General features: G+C 38.9%; 1 protein-coding gene across 5 annotated transcripts in view; it reads left to right on the forward strand.

Moving 5' to 3' along the window:
- PIEZO2 (piezo type mechanosensitive ion channel component 2) overlaps nt 1–20,419 on the forward strand; it is a 442,052-nt gene that overhangs the window by 6,117 nt on the left and 415,516 nt on the right. The window lies entirely within an intron of this gene.

Genomic DNA, 20,419 nt, shown 5'->3' on the forward strand with positions numbered 1-20,419 from the left:
AAGGTAAAGTTTCTGACTGCCACTTTTGAATTATCTTATTTGCTGTATTTGTAGACACAATCCCACATTCAACTAGGATATCATGGATGGACATATTTACTTTTTTTTTGATATGTGAATTTCAAATTTTAGATACATTTATAAAAAACAATGGATCTTCTGTATCTATCTGTGTGGTTAGTTCTCATTTTCTGTTGCAATTTCACCAGTCATCTGGAGATGAAGATATTGCTAAGACTTTACTCCTTTTATTTTTATTTTCCAGTTTTATTGAGAAATAACTGACATACATCCCTGTGTAAATGAAAGGTGTGCAGCATGATGGCTTGACTTACATATATTGTGAAGTGACCACCCACCGTAGGTGACATTCATTTTCTCATATGGATACCATAAGAAGAATAGAAAGAAGCAAAGGATAAAGGAGAAGAAATTCTTGTGATGGGAACTCTTAGTATTTCTTAACACCTTTGCTGTATCTCATACAGCAGGGTTAGCTATAGTCATCATGCTGTCCATTACATCCCTGGTACTTGTGTATCTTATAACTGGAAAGTTTTATCTTTTGACCAACTTCCTCAATCCCCTTCCCTATTCCACTCCCTGCATTTTTTTTTTTTTTAGATTCCACATATAAGTGAAATGATACATACAGTGTCTGTTTTGTGTTTCTCTGTCTGACTTATTTCACTTAGATGATGCCTTCGAGGTCCATTCATGTTGTTGCAAATGATAGGATTTCCTCATTTTTAATGGCTGAATAATATTTCATTGTGTGTGTATATGTAAATTTGTTTTTTTGCTATTGAGTTGTAGGAGTTTTTTTAATATGTTTTGTATATTAACCCCTTATTAGATAGATGGTTTGCAAATATTTTTCCCATTGCATAGATTGTCATTTTTCACTTTTTGTTGTTGTTGGTTTTCTGTGCAGAAGCTTTTTAGTTTGTTGATTAGTTTGGCTCCCTTGTCAAATATTATTTGACCGTGTAATTTTGGGTTTCTATCTGGGCTCTCAATTCTGTTCCATTTGTCTGTTTTTATGCCAATACCATGTTATTTTGATGACGATAGCTTATAACTTGAAATCAAGAATCGTGATGCCTCCTGCTTTGTTCTTTTTTCTCAGGATTTTTCTGGCCATTCAGGGTCTTTTGTGGTTCCATATGAACTTCAGGGGTGTTCTATCTGTTTCTATAAGAAATGCCATTGAAATCTTGATAAGGATTGCATTGAGTCTATAGATGGCTTTTGGTGATATTTACATCTTAACAATATTCCAATCTATTACTGTGGGATACTATTCCATTTATTTGTGTTGCCTTCAATTTCTTTCATCAATATCTTGTTTTCAGCATAGATATCTTTCTTTTTTTAAAGATCTTATGTATTTATTCATGAGAGATAGAGAGAGAGGCAGAGACATAGGTAGAGAGAGAAGCAGGCTTCCTGCAGGAAGCCTGATGCGGGACTTGATCCCAGAACCCCGGGATCACGTCCTGCTCAACCACTGAGCCATCCAGATGCCCCAGCATAGATATCTTTCATCTCTTTAGTATTTTATTGTTAAATTTCTTCCTAACTATTTTAGTGTTTTTGATGCTATTGGAAATGAAATAAATTTCTTTATTTCTTTTTTTTAAAATTTCATTGTTAGTGCATTAATCAATCTCTTAAGGAGTTATTTATTCTATCACCCAAACTCAGATGGATCCTTCTTTAAATAATTTTTCCAACTCTGAACTCTTCACCTGACTCCCCTCCTCCTCCTTGCCTTGAGAATTGGTTTGGTCAACACCAAGCTTCTTATTTTCCCTCTGCAGCCATCTCTTGTGAGCTTAGTGCAAGACTTCCCTCCTCTCCTTGATCTGTACATTTACAGTGATACTGTTGGTGGCACTGACCCTCAGGTGCAGGTGGTTTTTGTTTTTGTTTTTTTTTAATAAATCAAATATCTTGTTCAGAGATGTTCCTCTAGATTTGTCTTTGCTCTTTCATCCCAGACAACAGGATTATCTTGGGTTCACATTTGTGTGTCCTGTAGTGTTAGAGAACCTCAAACCTCCATCTTGGCCTCTTGACCTTTTCCATCCTTTCCAGGTGTGACTTCCCCTGCTCAGAGCTCTCCAGAATCAATTCAGCAGAACTTGGGGCTTTTGTCAGCATCAATTAATTCCAGTCTCACTCCAGTCAAATCAGGCAAACCACTATTGCCATTTCACCTTCCATACAGTGCTTGGTTATCAGCCCAAGAAGTTTGTATTCTTCTCCTGGGAGCAAGTGGATTCTTTTCTCCAGTCGATAGATGACCCTTTCGGCCAGTTTCAAGCAAAGACAATTCTATTCTTCACAAGACCTTTCTGTTTCTTAGGCTAATGAGGCTTAGATAAGATAAACTTTATATCTCTCACATGATAGTCAAGATGTAGGTGATCCAACGCTGGTATGTTAACTATGCTCCATGATGTTACCTGGGGAAGCTACTGTTGCTCTGCTATCTTACAAGTGTTTCACTCATCCCTGTGGTTCAAGGTAGCCTGTTCCCATGTTTATATCAAACTGAAGGATAGAGGAAGTAAACACAGAAGGAACACTTCTTCGTTACCCTGTAAGGACACAATCTGAAAGTTGAATGACTCACTTCTATTCACTCCCCATTAGCTTGAGTTTAGTAATATTATATACCTACCTAACTGCAAGGAAATCTGGAAAATATTTTTAGTTTGGCTGGTAATGAGCTCAGCTAAAAATGAGGGGAAGATGGTTCTGTTGTAGTGATAGAGAAAGAGAAAAATGAATATCGGCATACAAATACCAGTCTATGCTTCCTATAGATGAAGGTAATTTAACGTACCTTGCAGACACTGCTAATTTGTCTAACTGCCATCTCCACTTTGTTTCCAGACCTATAACTAGACTCAGGTTCCAGCAGGCTCCTAAAGTAGAAGTACAAAGTGTGACCCATGAAAATCCAAAAGAACTGAGTTTTCCAATTTATATAGACAGAAATTTGAGGAATATATGTTGGAATGGGCGTTAAGGGTATAGGATAATATAAAGAAGAAACATAAGGTTTGATTGGCCAAATTTATTGATATGAAACCACTAAGAAAAAACTCTGGATTCATTGTTGTTACTCTAGGGGTTAGAAAGAGCTCTGCTTGTTTGCCTGGTTGGTTGGTTGGCTGGAACATGGAGAAAAGGGTGACCTACACTGAGTTGTAATGCCAGACCTGTCTTGGTACACTATAGAGGAAGAGATCCAAAAGCTTAGAGAGATTGGAATGATAGAGTCAATTTATCATGCAAGAACAACTCATGCACTTTGGTCTAGAGGACACATCTTTCTCCACAAATGAGAAATAATTTGTGAGGAGACTCTCAAAATTCTTGAAGAACTCTGTGGTTGTTTTTCTCTGTAGGTCAAAAATTACAGTGGACACTGCTACCACTGACTGGGAATCCTTAGATACGATGGAGATATTTAGGTCCCAGGCATCAAATGGCCCACTTAATTTCCAAAGCCAAGGTGGGTAGTTACTGTAATGGTCAGTGGAGTCAAAGCGGTGATCAAAGTAGTCTGACCTGAAGAGAACTTGGCCTTTGGCTTGTTCATAGTGTCCTAGAAGTGAAATAGATAAGCAATCTACTAAATTCTGACTTGATCGGTATACATGGAAGAGTTGTAGGACAAATGAACCAAAGTCTGACTTGAATCATGAACCCAGAGTCATAGCCCCTCCATCAATTCCCAAGCTTGAGCCAGTTTATAGACTCAGAACTTTGAATGAAAGACTTGGGAAGAACAGAAATGTCTTTGCTTTGAAGTGCCCAAAAGAGCCATCTATCAACTAGAAAAAAAAGGATCTACTTGCTACCAGGACAAGAATGCAAACTTTCTGGGCTGGTAGCTAAGCACTGTATTGCAGGTGGAATGGCAACACCAGTTTGCCTGATTTGACTAGTGAAGACTGGAATGTAATTGATGCTGAGAAAAGCCCTAAGTACTCTTAACTTAGAATAGCAGACAAGGTCCTTTTATGCGGCCAACTACACTTCCATTTCACCTTCCTCACCTTGTTTCTTTGAGTAATAAGTATCTTCATTTAAAGAGTAAATATTTGTGGAAAGATAAGATTACTATTTGTCATCCACATGTTAATATAAGTTAGTTCAAATAGCTTATTTTCCTTTTTTCACGTAGTTGAAATGGAATGGACATTGGAACTGAATAAGGAGACACAGTTGCTAAATGTTAGATATAGGTATGGTCTAGATACTAGGGATTTTTTTTTTTTTGAGCCATAATATCACAGGGCATTTAGGGGGCTTACCAGGAAGTATTCCAATGCCAAAAGCATCACATCTTTCCTAGGGCTAGCCCTATATACAGGAAACAGAACATAAAAATCCTTCCCTCTTCTTCCTCTTGTTTGTATTATATGGTTTCTGACATTCAAGGGGAGATTGTTTTGATTAAGCCCCCAGCTCTAAAGTCTAGTTGTTTAGATATAGACCTTGGCTAGTCATACTAGCTATGTGAATAACCTTAATCAAGTTGTTTAATCTCTCTGTTCTTCAGTTATTTCCTCTGTAAAATGAGTTGATTATAATAGTGCCTAGCTCAGGGCAGCCCGGGTGGCTCAGCGGTTTAGTGCCGCCTTCAGCCCAGAGTGTGATCCTGGAGTCCTGGGATCGAATCCCACGTCAGGCTCCCTGCATGGAGCCTGCTTCTCTCCCTCTGCTTGTGTCTCTGCCTCTCTCTCTCTCTCTCTGTGTCTCTCATGAATAAATAAATAAAATCTTTTAAAAAAATAGTACCTAGCTCAGAGCATTATTGCAAGGCTTAGATTGCAAGACTTGATGCAGTGCCTGATACAGTAAACACTCAATAGATCTTAGGTCTGATGATTAGTTCCAGACTCAGAAATTAGGCATTGCTATTCATCAAAGGCTAGTTTGAGGACCTGTTCATCAGGAGCAATGTGGTTTCAATGTGCAGTTGATTTGGAGTTCCAGTCAACTTCCAAAGAAGCTTTGGAATGAGACCTGTTGGAAGTTGAGGACTGTCTAGATCACATGCGTGCCACTCCCACCACCCACCACCCTGGTTCCATCATATATACTGGAATGCTCTGCACCATTGTTTGTTGTTACCTTTGAAACAATGTGACATCTCCCTTTTTTTAAATTCTTTTTCCCAGGCAGAATGAAGTGTTCCCTTTGTGTTCACCTGGCACTAGGTTCATTTTATCACAGAGTTGTACTTAGTTGTATGATTGCGGTCTTCCATTCTATGTATCTGCGAGTTCAGAGACTCTGTGTAATCCTTCATTTCCTTAGCTCTCACTTACCGCTTAACACATAGTAGGTATTTATATATATATAAACTATAAATAATAATAATAATAATAAAATTATATATATTAGAAATTTTAGAGGTTCTAGAAGTTTTTTTTTATTGCAAAATTGTATCCAATCATTATACTTTAGCTGTCTAGCAAGGGCTGTAACATCCAGTGAATACTGAAAAAATATTTGCCAATTAATTAAGAAATTCATGGGCTAAATATTTTCTTCTTGAATACCTCAGAAGTGGGAAAATTCAGTTAGGTCTAGCATCTTATAGCTCTTGATTTTTATGTCTTCCAATATAAAATTCATAATAGTCTAATTTACATTCTCTGGGACTTTCAAAATATGAATTTTATCAACATAGTGATGGATAAATTTTATTTACTTTGCAGTGAATAGAGAAGGCAAAGTGCATTTGACAGTGGTAAAGCTTGACCGGAGCATCCTCCTTGAAGTGCATATGATTTTTTAAAATGTTTTCAGCTCTCCTGGAACCACACAAATCGATTTGTTTTCTGTTGTGGTCAAACCCGCTAGGTTAGCAGTTTTGGCCACAGGTGCAGGAAGGAGGAACAGTGGAGATCCTTAACAAGATGGTAATTTTGAACCATACTTCCATGGAAATGAATTATAAATCTGTGCAGCATTGAGTGGTTCCTGCTTCTGCCATTTCTTTGCTCCTTTTGAATTCCCCAGACTACACTTGCCTGCTAGCAGCATTCTGCTTTGGTATCACCACAGGCATATGTGCTCTTGCTGGAGAATCTACTCTGCGAGTATTTTGCAAAGGGCTCTGGTCTGAAAGTCTAACGAATAAGTCTCAACCCTATTAATAATGAGCTATGTGACTTTGCCAAGTCACAGAAACTCCCTATTCCTCAATTACATCATCTAAAATATGAGGTGCTCAAGCCTGAGAAATATTTTCATGGTCTTCACAGTAATATTGCTGCCCATATTTTTTTTCAGTACTAAAAGATATGACTTGTAAAACATTGCCTTTTAACCAACACACCAGAATTTTTATATCTAAATGTTCTGGACTCTTAATAACCATCATACATAAATCATTTCACACTTGACCTCAAAGAACTGTTAGGAAAGAAAAGGAAAATAATTTCATATCAAGTTAGGTATTTGAGGGTTTTTCACAACAGTTGGTATGAAGGAGAGTGTAGGTTTTGTAATCCTAACATTTCAGTGACTCTCTGTCACCTGCTCCCAACACAGAATCACACACAGATGATTATCGGTGATGATAATAAAGAACAAAATGTGTGGTCAAAGCTGGTCTGTCACTGGCTGTGTGTGGTTTTGCGAAACTAAATGAATTTTACCAACCGTCGTTTATAAAGGTCAGACATGCCTTAAAGAAAACCAAAACATGTAGAGTTAGTAATTGAAGCTAAATGAAACTGTAGAGACCTAGGATGATATATAGAACATTTGAATGAGGAAAAGAGTTATTTTGAGCACAATATTGAATTTATCACAAAATGTAGCATGTCAGTGACGTTGTAAGACCTTATGAGACTTTAGCTGGACCATTCTGTTATCCAGACAAGGACATGGGAGGAGCACAAAAACTGCAGGTGTGTGTAGATAAGAGTCCAAGGCCGGGGCGGAGGTGGGAGTAGCTCTCCTGTACCTGCAGGGCTCTCTCTGAGCTGCAGAGATACTGTTGGGTGTGAGCTTCCTGCACTTCAAAGCTTCTTACCCTCTTCCTTCTTCTCTTTCCATCTTTTTAATCTTCAGGTTTTAAAAATCTTTTAAGGGCAGCCCAGGTGGCTCAGCTGTTTAGCACCACCTTCAGCCCAGGGTGTGATCCTGGGAACCTGTGATGGAGTCCCATGTTGGGTTCCCTGCTTGGAGCCTGTTTCTCCACCTGCCTGTGTCTCAGCCTCTCTCTCTCCCTCCCTCTGTATCTCTCGTGAAAAAAGAAATGAAATCCTTAAAATAAAAATAAAAATCTTTTAAATTAGCCTGACCAGAGGAATCCTGATTCTTGTTGGCCTTGGGGCCTGAAGTCACACAGCTGATAAGCAGTGAAGCATTCCTAATGGACCCAGGCTTGACACCCCCATGCCAGACAGAATTGCTGTAGCAGTCAGCCTCTGGTGGGTCATCTTCAGGCAGGAGAGACAGTTATAGGTCAGGTTACAAGGCTATGGGAAGAGGGAGAGTCATAAAATGGAGTTTGTTTCTGGGGAGCCAGTATTTTCCAGAAACCTCCAGCTCCCTGGAATTTATCATTAACAACAACAAACTTCTTTAGCAACAATTTTCAAAGTGTCCTCCTTCTTGCTGTTGCATTGCCACATGGTTATACTGTATTCCGACCCATGCTGGCATTTCTCAGCAACCTCCATCTCATGCACACCTTGGGCTATTTTCAGACCTTAAAACCACTCGATATGCAACAGTTTCCCACCATAGAGGTTAATTAAAAGGGATGCTGTAGAGGCCCCAAAGGCATTTGTTAAATTGGATATCAAAATATCTTGAGCATTTATTTTTAGAATAAGGGTTACTACCCAAAGTTACTACCTAGAAGGGCACAAATCTCCGGAATTATCTTACCCTCGTGACACTGATCCGTTATCCGTTCCAATACTCGGATTTGTATCTTAGATCTAGTCCCAGAAAGTCCTTTTTTTTTTTAAGATTTTATTTATTTATTTATTTATTTATTTATTTATTTATTTATTTAGGAGAAACAGAGAGAGAGAGAGAGAGGGAGAGACACAGGCAGAGGGAGAAGCAGGCCCCATGCAGGGAGCCCGATGTGGGACTCGATCCCAGCACCCCAGGATCACGCCCTGGGCCAAAGGCAGGTGCTAAACAGCTGAGCCACCCAGGGATCCCCCCAGAAAGTCCATTTTAAATGTAGTCCTGGCTATACAAAAACATCACAATCACGAAAGACAGGAGAGACTAAGGAACTTTCACAGATTGGAAGAGAAAAAGAAGACAAGAAACTAAATGCATTGTGACATCCTTGATTGGCTCCCCAGAACGGAAGAAGTGTATTAGTGGTAAATCGGTAAAACCTGATTAAATTGACAGCTTAGTTAAGAGTATTGTTCCACACTTATTTTCTCAATTTGAGAATTATACTAAGGTTATGCAGGATATTGGGAAGCTGGGTGAAGTCATCATGGGAACTTTCTGAGTTAATTTAGCAACTCTTTTGTAAGCCCAAAATAATTTTAAAATAGAAGGTTTTTAAAGTCAAGAAAAATAATAAATGTAGTGCTGGTCTACCAGAAAGGGAACAGTGCTAGTCAAACTCCATTTAGAATATTTTTCCAATTATGAGCCATACTATAATCATATTTCATAAATTTGAATATGCATATAATTCATTTTCTTGAAAAGAATATATTTAAAATGTGATTTTAATAGTCCTTGATGACTCTGCTTCTTTCATTATTTTTTATTATCTTCTGATTTGGACCATTTTTTCTCCCATTATACATTTCCCAGAATGCACTCAAATAATACAGTAATCCAAGATTTTCATAATGTACCCGGTTTTTCCTATCTTAAAATAGCGTTGGCTTTTGTTTACTTCAATGTCAAAGAAAACTGATGGCTGTTTTTTGTTTGTTTGTTTTTTTTGCTGATTCATCTCTCTGTATCACTTTTGATTTGATTGCTTTCTAGGTTTCTTTTTTTGGCAAATGCCCAAGAGGAGTTTGACAATTTTTTAAAATCTTATTTTTAAAGTTCTCTAACTATTACCATTTAGACCTTCCCACCCATGTATTCCTAGATCAATTATTGGTGCTTCAGCTCAATTCTCAACGGAAGTGTAAGAAAATATATATATGTTTTTTTGGTCACCTATTTTCTTCTTTCTTCTTAAACATTAAACAGCACAGAGGGATAAATATAAGAGAGGTTTACAGATCATCCGTGGTGTGTGTGGTAGTTCAGTGCGGACCCCAGACTGAAGTCTTTACCAATGGCTGTGTGCCCCCCACTGCCTATGGCAAGAGGCCACTGGGTCCCAGGGTTCCTATTACCCTGCTGGCAGCAAGCTGTTAGGTGCTCATGAAAGGTCTTTGTCATGGATACACTCAGTCCTGTGTGTGTGTTTCTAGCAAAACTAATGAAATTGCAGTTGCTTCATGAACATGAGAGCTGAGCACCACAGCTCTTGTCTTCTTGATATTCTTCCTTCCATGAGTCCAGGACAAACATGTCTTCTTTTGCTCTCAACGTTTTTCTCTAAAGCCATAGAAATGGGTCTGACATGTGGCTACATAAATACAAAGTATAGCTATCTATCATTAAGTAGAGTTTTACAGTTTATAGACTCTCAGAGTTACAGGGTTTCCAACTTAGAGCTGTCCGAGGCAAAAATGGAACATGTCCAAACAAGCTCCCAGCTTCCCACTGAGCCTGCCTGCCTGCCTTCAGGAATAACTAATTCCTTACCTTCTCTTCCCTCTCCCTTCCTCCAAGGGCTTCCAGGACTTTTCCAGAAGGGTGACGGGCGAGGGAAGAACCTGGAGTTAATCAGACAAGGATTCAAACGTTTGCTTAACTCCTCATTAGTGATAAAATGAAGACAAGCTGAAGTTGTATAACTTCTCTGAGCCTCAGTCTCTCCTCAGTCTCCAGCCTAAAAAATGGCAGACATCCCACGTATCGCAAAAATACTAGTAAGGAGTAAATGAAAGGATGTAAGTCAAGCGCCTAGCATTGTGCTAACAAATGAAGGGCTAACTGAATGTTCTGTTTTTTTCTCTTCCTCTCTCTTCCATGTGCCTGGGTCTCTCCTTACCCACGTGTCTTCTGAACACTGGACCCTGAATATCATGGCCTTAGCTTCTCTGGTTCAGAACCCTGTGGATTGGTCAGGCATCAGGGGAAAGGGTTATTGGCTGCATGTGTTTGCTTCCCAGGGGCACCAGATATCAAGTAGGCAAAAAGCTGTTACCAAAAAGAGGGCAGTTCTGAGGCTGGGAATTCAGTGACTGATGAGGAGAACAGAAGACAAGGTCTGCTTCCAACATGGTGGTAAAGTGAGTTCTGTGGAGCTCATGGTGCAAGCAATTCAGTTATAATTCTTTGGTAAAATGTGCAAAGGGTAGGAACTGGGGTGGATCCATCTTAAATGGAGGTTGACATTGATGAAAGTTATCCAGTAGTGACATGTCGCAGGCTTGCTATGTGAAGGCAGTGGTGATACAATATATAGTAAATAAAACTTACTTTCAAGTCCTGTAAAGTGTCAGGGCCATGTATCTGATACCTGAGTTTATTTCTTGATTTTTTTTTCTTATTATTAGTTCGGACACTGAACTTAATAGGTGTAAAATGTCTTATATTTTAAGTTTTGGATATCTTAATTTTCCCTAATTGTAATTTTTAGGATATCAAATTGAGGGAACATGTTTCAGATTTGAGGTTTAAGTTATATCAGGTAATTTTACAGAGATCTGAGTGGAGTTGGATAATTTCTTTTGCCTTTAGAGCCTGCTTCAAATAGAGTATGTTAGGTGTCAAATTGATCTTCCAAGAGTATTTTTTAAGGGATTCCTTTAAGGATGGCTTATTCAGTTGGATCGTTTAAAAATTATAGTTTTCTGATTTAAACATTTTTCAAGAATCATTTAAGAATGAATGATTTTATGATAGTTATTAGGTGAACCCAATATTGAGAATTCCAAAATGGTATCAAAGACTATCATGTTTTGCACAATTTAAAGAAGAGAAAAAAGGGACGCCTGAATGGCTCAGTGGTTGAGTGTCTGCCTTCGGCTCAGGGCGTGATCCTGGGATCTGGGATCTGGTATCAAGTCTCATATTGGGCTCCCTGCATGGAGCCTGCTTTTCCCTCTGCCTGTGTCTCTGCCTCTTTCTCTCTGTGTCTCTCATGAACAAATAAATAAAATCTTAAAAAAAAATTAAAAAATAAGAGAGAAAACTTCAAAGACAGAATACAAATGTGATTCTCTGTGCTTATCTGTAATATAAAAATTAATCATTTTTGTAATAAGTGAAAGACATTAAGGAGACCAAATATTTTTCCATAAATTATTTAAATTAAATAATTTAATCTTATCTTATTATTTAAATTAAATTATTTAATCTTATGTTCTGGGGGTATATTTTTTTAAAAGATTTATTTATTTATTTGGGAGAGAGAGAAGGTATGGGCTGGTATGCATGATGGGGCAGGGAGCAGGATGGGCAGAGGGAGAGAAAGAATCTCAAGCAGACTCCCCTGGGAGGTTGGAGCCTGATGAGGAGCTGGATCCCAGGACCCTGATATCATGACCTGAGCTGAAATCAAGAGTCAGATGCTTAACTGACTGAGCCACCCAGCTGCTTTTTTCTGGGGATATTTTAAATACCATGAAGGTGTCAAGAATTTTAATAACATCAAAACTCCTGCAGAGAAGACATTTTCAGTATGTGTCACATAGATTTCTAGTACCTGAGGGCAGTGGGCTGTGCTATTTCAGCTTAGCTCCCAATATAGTCAGACTGAGTTTCATGAAATTTTAACATAGTTGACCTGAAGTTTGAAGCTACATTTGGATTTTTTACTGGGTATCTTATACAACCTTATTGGGAATTCCAGGGTAGAGCTTACAGGCAGACTACAAATGTAGGAACCTGCTAATTTCCAGGAAGAGATGTTAAGGGGTCATAAGCCTTCCCACAGATCTGTGATGTAATAAAATCAGTGGAAACACACCTGTCAGAATGGCTAAAATCAACAACAAAAGAAACAACAGGTATTGATGAGGATGTGAAGAAAAAGGAACCCTTTTGCACTGTTGGTGGGAATGCAAACTGGTGCAGCCACTCTGGAAAACAGTATGGAGGCTCCTCAAAAACTTCAAAATAGAACTACAGTCACACTGGGTATTTACCCAAAGAATGCAAGAAGACTAGTTCAAAAGGATATATGTGCACCCCATGTATATAGCAGTATTAGTTATAATAGAAATCAATGAAGAAGATACACACACACAATGGAATATTACTGATAAAAAGAATGAAATCTTGCCATTTGCAATGAAATGGATGAAACTAGAGAGTATAAAGCTAACTGAAATAAGTCAGAGAAAGACAAATACTGTACAATTTCACTCATGTATGGAATTTAAGAAACAGAACAAACAAGCAAAGGGAATAAAATAAAGGAGAGAGAAAGAGGCAAATCAAGAAACATACTCTTAATTATAGAGAACACACTGATGGTTACCAGTGAGGAGGGGGGTTAAGGAGTGCACATGTTGTGATGAGCACCCAGTGACTTATGGCAGTGTTGAATCACTATATTGTACACCTGAAACTAATACAACACTTTATGTTAACTGGAACGAAAATAAAAATTTAAAAATAAATGGAAAGACTCACTAACTGCAGAGTTCTGAATCTGTTCATTAACATTTGTATAGGTGACACTTACCAGGTGTTAGCCAGTTTCCTTCCCTTTGTGGGAAAGGAATGAGCAAATAATGAAGTCAAGCTTTGGATATTTTGTCAGTGTGGAAAACAATAATTTGTTAACTCAGAACTGATGCCTTACTTTCAGCCTCTTGAAGAGGGTCTTGCCTACAGTGAGCATACAATTCAATACATTACATTAATGTTTATACAAAGATAGAGGCATGGTATCATCATGTTCATTTGTTTATTCACTTGTGTCTCAGTTTCCTCATCTATAAAATGGAGACGATAATACTATTTATTTCACACAGTAACTGGAAAATTAAAACAATAATGCACTTAAAGTGTTATTAACGAAGGATCTGGCATATAGTAACCACTTATTTATTTTTTATTTTTATTTTTTATATATTTTTCAAACACTTTCTTTTTTTTAAGATTTTTTATTTTATTATTCATAGAGACACAGAGAGAGAGAGGCAGAGACACAGGCAGAGGGAGAAGCAGGCTCCATGCAGGGAGCCCGACGTGGGACTCGATCCCAGGCCTCCAGGATCACGCCCTGGGTTGCAGGTGGCGCTAAACTGCTGGGCCACCGGGGCTGCCTTATAGTAACCATTTAATAAAAACAATTATGATGTTCATCTTTCATTGATTCATTCAATAGTCAACCAATATGGCTGGATTCTGTGAATACAAGGAAATGTATAAGGCATGGTTCCGACCTTTAAGATTCTCCTTAAACTTTAGGTAGCCCAGATTCGCTGTACTATTCAGAATGGAAAATTGCTAATGGTGTCCACTTGATTATGCCCACTTAATGTTTTGAATGATGGTGAGAGGTGAACAAGAAACTCAACCAAGGGTAGGAAAAGGAATTCCTGGTATGCAAATAACAGCACTGAATAAGGGTAGGGGGATATGAATATGAAAAGTCACAGTTCTTGCCAGCTGGGAGCTCACAGTCCAGTCCAGTGCAGTCCAGGGAGATGAATCCTAGAATGGATTAAAGGCCAAGGAGAACAGGCCATCGCTCACCATCAAGACTCACTTTCAGAAAATGATGTAATAAACAGAACTGTGACTGAAAAGAATATGTCGATACTTTGGGGAATATTTAGAGCAGGGGACAAAGACTTTACACCGAAGAATCAAATCTCAAGTGTGGAGTTTTACATGTGGGTTACCTTTCCATAGGCCTTTGGTGGGCATAGGCAGAGATGAAGTGGTGGGGTCTCTCGGCTGCCCGTGAGGTTGACAGGGCGCAGCTGCCCAGCTGTTCTTCCTGTAAGGCAGATCCAGGGGAAAATAGACACTGAAGCCAACATGTTTGGAGAAGTAACTAGAATTTCACATTCTTTGATTTGGGGTGAGGACAACTGTCCATGCATAAAACCTTTGTGACTTCTTACTTGTCCATCTTCTGGTGGGCTGTATCTTTCCTCTAAAGTTGTGTGCCAGAATTGCACTGGAAGTCTGTGCAGTAGCAGACGTGAACTACTCTATGTGTAGTTCCCTTGAAGGAACTTGTAATCCCCTTAGGTTGGACATGCATAGTCACTTCATGCAATCAAACTGAAGAAAAGCCAGTGCTGGCATAGACTTCTAAAAACTTCAGAAAAATTGGCGCTGCTCGAAAAGAGGATCCAGAATTACTGTCAGCCAGGGCTAGAAGGCTGTCTGGTCTTGGGCTAGAGTCTCTTTTTATGGCATAGAACTGCTTAATCCTGGCTTTGAAGTTTCTTTCTTTCCTTGTGGTTACAACAGGGCTTCACAAAACCAGGCTCTTCCCTGAAGGATAGTCCTTTATTAGGAACGGAGTGTGTCTCAGTTTCCTTAGATATGTGGAGGAAACAATGCAACAGTTTAATGAAGTGTGCTGGTCTTTCAACACTCAACATGAGTTGTGTCAGTAAACAGAGTGACCTAGTTGTATATGTGATAGAAATGACTTATTTCCTTCCTCAAGTGTCTTGAGATAATGGCAAAAGTTGGATTTTAAAATTGTTGAAATGGTGCATTCATCATTGCAAGTGCTATAACAGTGCTGGTGACCGGATATCATCTAACACGTTGCAATTTACGAAACGTTCATATACTTTTTGCATTGTAAGCTCAAGAGGTGCAGAGACTGTGGTTTCCTTTTTCACTCCAGTCCTCATCCCATCTCCCAGGGTTCAGTCTGCCTGGCAGATAGAGGACCCACTGTACTTACGTATGTATGCATGCTTGTGTTCTTAGATCTATATAAGCATTCTTCTCTCATTTGCAAGTGCTGTGAGAAATAGATATTATTATGTTGAATTTTCATTCCAGGAAATGGAAAGAGGAAATAGATTTTATGTGAGAAGATGAAAACTTGGAAAAACTAACATTTTGGGGGTCCAGTATCAAAAAGATGCTGGACCCAGACCTGGGTTTCTGATATTATTTTCAAAGTTGTGGTCTAGTCTACAAAAAAGTGATTCCCAGCTACAAAAAAAAAAAAAAAAAAAATCTCAACAACTACTGACTGATTCTCACGAATGCTCCTAATCTGGATCTTTCCATTTATTTTCTCCATTTCTGCCAGACTGATCTTTTCTTTCTTTTTAATTTTTAAAGGATTTTATCTATTTATTTGAGAGAGAGAGAGAGAGAGAGAGACACTCTATCCCAGGATCCCAGGACCCCAGGATCAGGACCTGAGCTGAAGGCAGACGATTAACTTACTGAGCCACCCAGGTGCACCTAGGTGGTCCTTTTTTTTTTTTTTAAGATGGTCTTTTTTTTTTTTAAGGTTATCTTTTTAAATTGAAAATCTGACCATGTAAAAACCAAGGCATAAAATGTAGCTTTAGCTTTAAAAATAGAGTGTGATAGTTACTTTGAGGAACAGATAAAGGGACCCTGCCAGCAGGAAGGACAATGCTGTCATCTTTCTGAGGGTCTCATCCAGCCTGGAGTCAGGCTTCTGCTGGTGCACGGAAGGGTCTTGGCTGCTGTGTAGAGTGGCAGGTAGGAGGAGGTCGTGGTCATGGCACTTTCTCTTGTCTAACTGTCCTCCCTGAGATCTCCTGGCTTTAACTGCTAAGGCTTAAGGTTTTCCTCATTCTGCACATTTCTTCAGGGGACACCTGCCATGAATGTATGAACATATGTCCTATGGATGTTTCCAACTAGCGTTTTTGGATTGTTTTTCCTTTTGCACAGTGCTGTTATATTTCTAAGGGCTGACACAATAAATCATTCCAGGAATGATGCTTTAAAACTCCAATGTTTAAGTATTTTATAAAATTAGACTATCGCTGTATTAGAATGACTTTGCTGGCTGCACCTGGATGAGTAGAATTTTATCCAAGTGTCTTGTAGACAAAACTTGCTATATTAAAGGACAAGACGCTGAGACTTTCCCTCCCTACTAATGTTACTAATGAATTTCACCTCACTTTTTATTTATAGAAAAATCAACTTGTGAATAATTATTTTGAAAAATCTATTTCAGAACTTTGGTTTGTTTCCCATTCAGTATTGCTACTAATTACCATGACATTAGATCTAAAATAAAAGGACTGACCAACCATATGAAGTGGAAGGTATGTGTGAATGTTTATTCTTGGGCTGGAATTTTAAGGAAGGAAATTATCATTTCAGTGTTTTATATAAAATTTGTGAAATAAAATTCTTAGTGATGTTACTCATTGCCATTTACATCTGCTGTAAGAGGTTGCAAAACAATTCTTGACTAATTGCTTAAATCTTGACTTTTGGAAAGCAAATCATGATAATGTCTATCAAAGGCATTGGAAAAGTTGAAAAGTCCCAAATGAAATTAAAAGAAGTCTTCTCATTTAATGCATGATTTTGTCATGAAGTGTGTATGTTCAGTTCACATCATCACTGAAATAAGTAATAGAGAGTTCGTAAAGGAGAACTTATCTACAGATAAATGAAAGACTGCATACACCTATATTTTGGTCATGGGAGTATGTACAAGTACATCCTCTCATTACTGGATCTAATGCTGTAATACAGATAGTTTTCACTGCTTTGCCACATGTTGTCAGAGAAGACTTTGACCTTTTATGCTATAATATCTTTTGGAATTTGAAAGAGAGAGTTGCCAAGAGCTATTTGAGAATGTTGGGGAGCATGAACCATTATGGAGCAAGCCCAGTTCCTCAGATATATCAGGATGAAATAATACTCCATCAACTTTATTGATTAATGGAAAAAATAGAACTGGCGTGATGTTTTGCTGAATTTTGTATTTCTAATATAATTTTATATTTCTTCATAAAGGTGATTTGTTCAAAGTAAGATGTGATTTAATTTACATTAAGGTTTGGGGGTCACAGGGTGCTTGGCAATCTTTTGAATCCATGGTGGGCAGAATCAGATATTTATTTTCCTATTTGGTAGCCCTCCCTGTCCTCCTGACATAGTAGGTGCTTAATAAAATGTGTTGCACTGTTTTCTTTCTGCCAGTTCCCTGGGTGGGAACCAGGAAGTAGATAAACATTTGCCTTGTTTAAATACTGAAATTCCTAACTTCCCTAACAATGTGAAACATGCACTGAAGAAATTTTAGCTAACAATGTAAAGCAACAAAACGTGGCTTTCAGAGGAGAATCTAATTTGTGGTGAATATTTTTCATTAAAACGATACCACTGAATCCCCACCTGGGTCATGGTGGTATGATCTTGCTGATACTTGTAACAGATGTGAAGCTTAAAAGGCTGCGTGACTTGGTGTTAATTCTGGGTTGGGGGTAACTGTAGCTGGGTGTCATTTTAGCTACAGGTGAGTCTGGAAGGCTGATTGGCACCATGACGGCAGCATCAGTGAGTAGGTGGGGACACGTCATGCCCTAGGTGATTCAGACTGATGCAGTCAAAAATCATCCTGATTATTTTATAATTAATTCCAAATTAGGATAAGAAACAAACCCAACCTCTAAATTTATATTCTGATTACCAAAACCACTGAAGTTTTTTTTTTTAAGATTTTATTTATTTATTCCTGAGAGACACAGAGAGAGGCAGAGACACAGGCAGAGGGAGAAGCAGGCTCCATGCAGGGAGCCCGAAGCAGGACTCGATCCGGGATCACAACCTGAGCCTAAGGCAGACACTCAACCACTGAGCCACCCAGGCGTTCCCAAAAACCCACTGAAGTTTTATGAAGTATCAGCTAATTAGTAATTCCAAGCTGTGGTTGGTTTTCTTTTCTTTTCTTTTTTTAAAGATTTTATTTATTTATTCATGAGAGACACACAGAGAGAGAAGCAGAGACACAGGCACAGGGAGAAGCAGGCTCCATGCAGGGAGCCGATGTGGGACTCCATCCCGGGACTCCAGGATCAGGCCCTGGGCTGAAGGCAGGTGCTTAACCCCTGAGCCACCCAGGGATCCCCTGTGGTTAGTTTTCACTGCATTCCCGTTCATACATTTCACGGCATTCCCGTTCAGATTGTTTATTTACTGCAAGAAACTCTGAGACTCAGTTTAGTACCTTTTAAACCACAGAAAGGAAAGCTGTTTGAACCAGGCATCTCCTGCATTGATTGTCCTGGCAGTGACCATATTCAGATTGGTCTCTTAACAGCTAGACTCAAGGCAGGCCGGTGGTTCGCAGGCCCAGTTATGTTCAAGAACCCAGTTCCATTGCCTCCTCCCTATTCTGCAACACTGCTGTCTTCATATTTCATTGTTAATATAAACCAGAGAGGTCACATCGACTTCAGTAAGTTAATTGAGAGACAGTCACACACACAGTTCTTTTCGAACATAATTAGGCAAAGACAATTATCAGTTGATGATTTTTTTAATTGAACCATAGTAACTTGGTTTTATTTGTAATCAGCTGCTAATGTTTATTGTGTTGCTTTTCTCCTCATCCACTCAAGGAATTATTCTTTTATCTTTTTAGTATTGTTATCAATCAGCGAGAATTTTCATCCAACTCTCCTAGCTTCATCTTCCGCTAAATTTATATCCCTTTAGAAGGCAAACTGTAGTTATATAACCACATGACAGGATACAGGTTTCCCTAGGGATAGATTTTTTTTTAGGCTTCAATTGTTCTCAAAGATTTATAAATTTTTTTCTTTTTTTTTTTAGAGAGAGAGGGGGAGAGAGAATCTTTTTTTTTTTTTAAAGATTTTATTTATTTATTCATGAGAGACACACAGAGAGAGGCAGAGACACAGGCAGAGGGAGAATCAGGCTCCCCCACGGGGAGCCCGATGCAGGACTCTATCCCAGGACCCCAGGATCACAACCTGAGCCAAAGGCAGACACTCAACCAACTGGGCCCCCCAGGCATCCCAGATAATCTTAAGTAGACTACCCGCTGAGCGTGGAGCCCGACTTGGGGATGGATCTTAAAACTGAAATCATGACCTGAGCTGAAATTAAGAGTGGGAGGCTTAATCAACTGGGCCATCCTGGTGCCACTCAAGATGGGGATTTAAAAATTTGTCTACAGTTTAGTGTTCCTGTTTCTTGCCCTGGGTCTTTCTCTGCCTACCATCCACCCATTTACTTGAACTGCAAATTCTTTCAACAGAGTTGGTGCTTCAGACTCTTTTTGGTGTAATTAACCTGATCTGATGGATGAATGATTTTTATCTAATTCTTTAAGTTAAAACACTGTGAAACAATGGTACTCAACCAGAATTTGTGTCAGCGATTTATCCCTAGGAAACTATTCTACAGTAACAGAAGGGCATCTGAGGCATTTCTCATACTTCTCATTCCATTTTTTTTATGGTACTTTTTTCTTTTTACATTATTTCTATTATGAAATATTCTTGCATTGTTTGGCATTTGAATGAGATCCAAAGGTTAGGCTCAATCGATCATGCTTACTATTTTGTCTAACGTTCTAATGCCGTTTGGAATAGCTTGTCCTCAGCTTAGGCCAGTTGGAAATGAATGCTAACACGTCTTGGAGTTCTCTCTCCAAGCATCTCAATCAATTGTGCAATGAAATAAAAAGGAAACAAGTGTGAAAGAGAACAAGCCTTGGGCAACACCTGAGACCCAGAGCCCCTCAAAAGCACAGGATTAGAGAGACAGAGTGTGTAGTAGTGAAGATCATGCAGAGTGAAACATGAATACTCAGGTTCACATTTGGCTGTCGATGGTGGGCAGTTGGCATAAGCTGTGCTTTGCCTGTGCCCATTTTTAGTGATAACAGTACCCCAGGACATAATTTACACAAGTAGTATGAGTAGATGATGGACTTAACAGAGGTAAAAATAAATGTGAATCCTGTGGAATGTGTCAAGAAGTTTATGGGGATTGAAGGAAATATAAAAAATGGTACATGTGTGCTGACAACATAAACCTTTAGACATCCAACTAGTAAATAAACAGAAAGCTTAGTATTCTGAATCAGTGGAAGAGAAGCCAACATGTTGCTCTTAGGAACATCTTTGAATGCAGCCTCTGTATCCCTTGGCATTGGAGCAGCTGTATTTGAGCACGAATACCGTTGCAGAATTCAGTCTTTTGGAAGCAGAGGGCACTGACTTCATGTCCCTCTGTTGGACCTGATGATGCTCCTGGTGAAGACTGACACCTAAAAAAGAAACCCATTGATTCCACAGACTCTTCCCATCCAACCTTCTTTCAAGGGTTAGCTGGGTCTTTCAGGTCGATG

Source organism: Canis aureus, chromosome 6 (genome assembly GCF_053574225.1).
Source record: "Canis aureus isolate CA01 chromosome 6, VMU_Caureus_v.1.0, whole genome shotgun sequence".
In the NCBI taxonomy this organism is placed as follows: domain Eukaryota; kingdom Metazoa; phylum Chordata; class Mammalia; order Carnivora; family Canidae; genus Canis; species Canis aureus.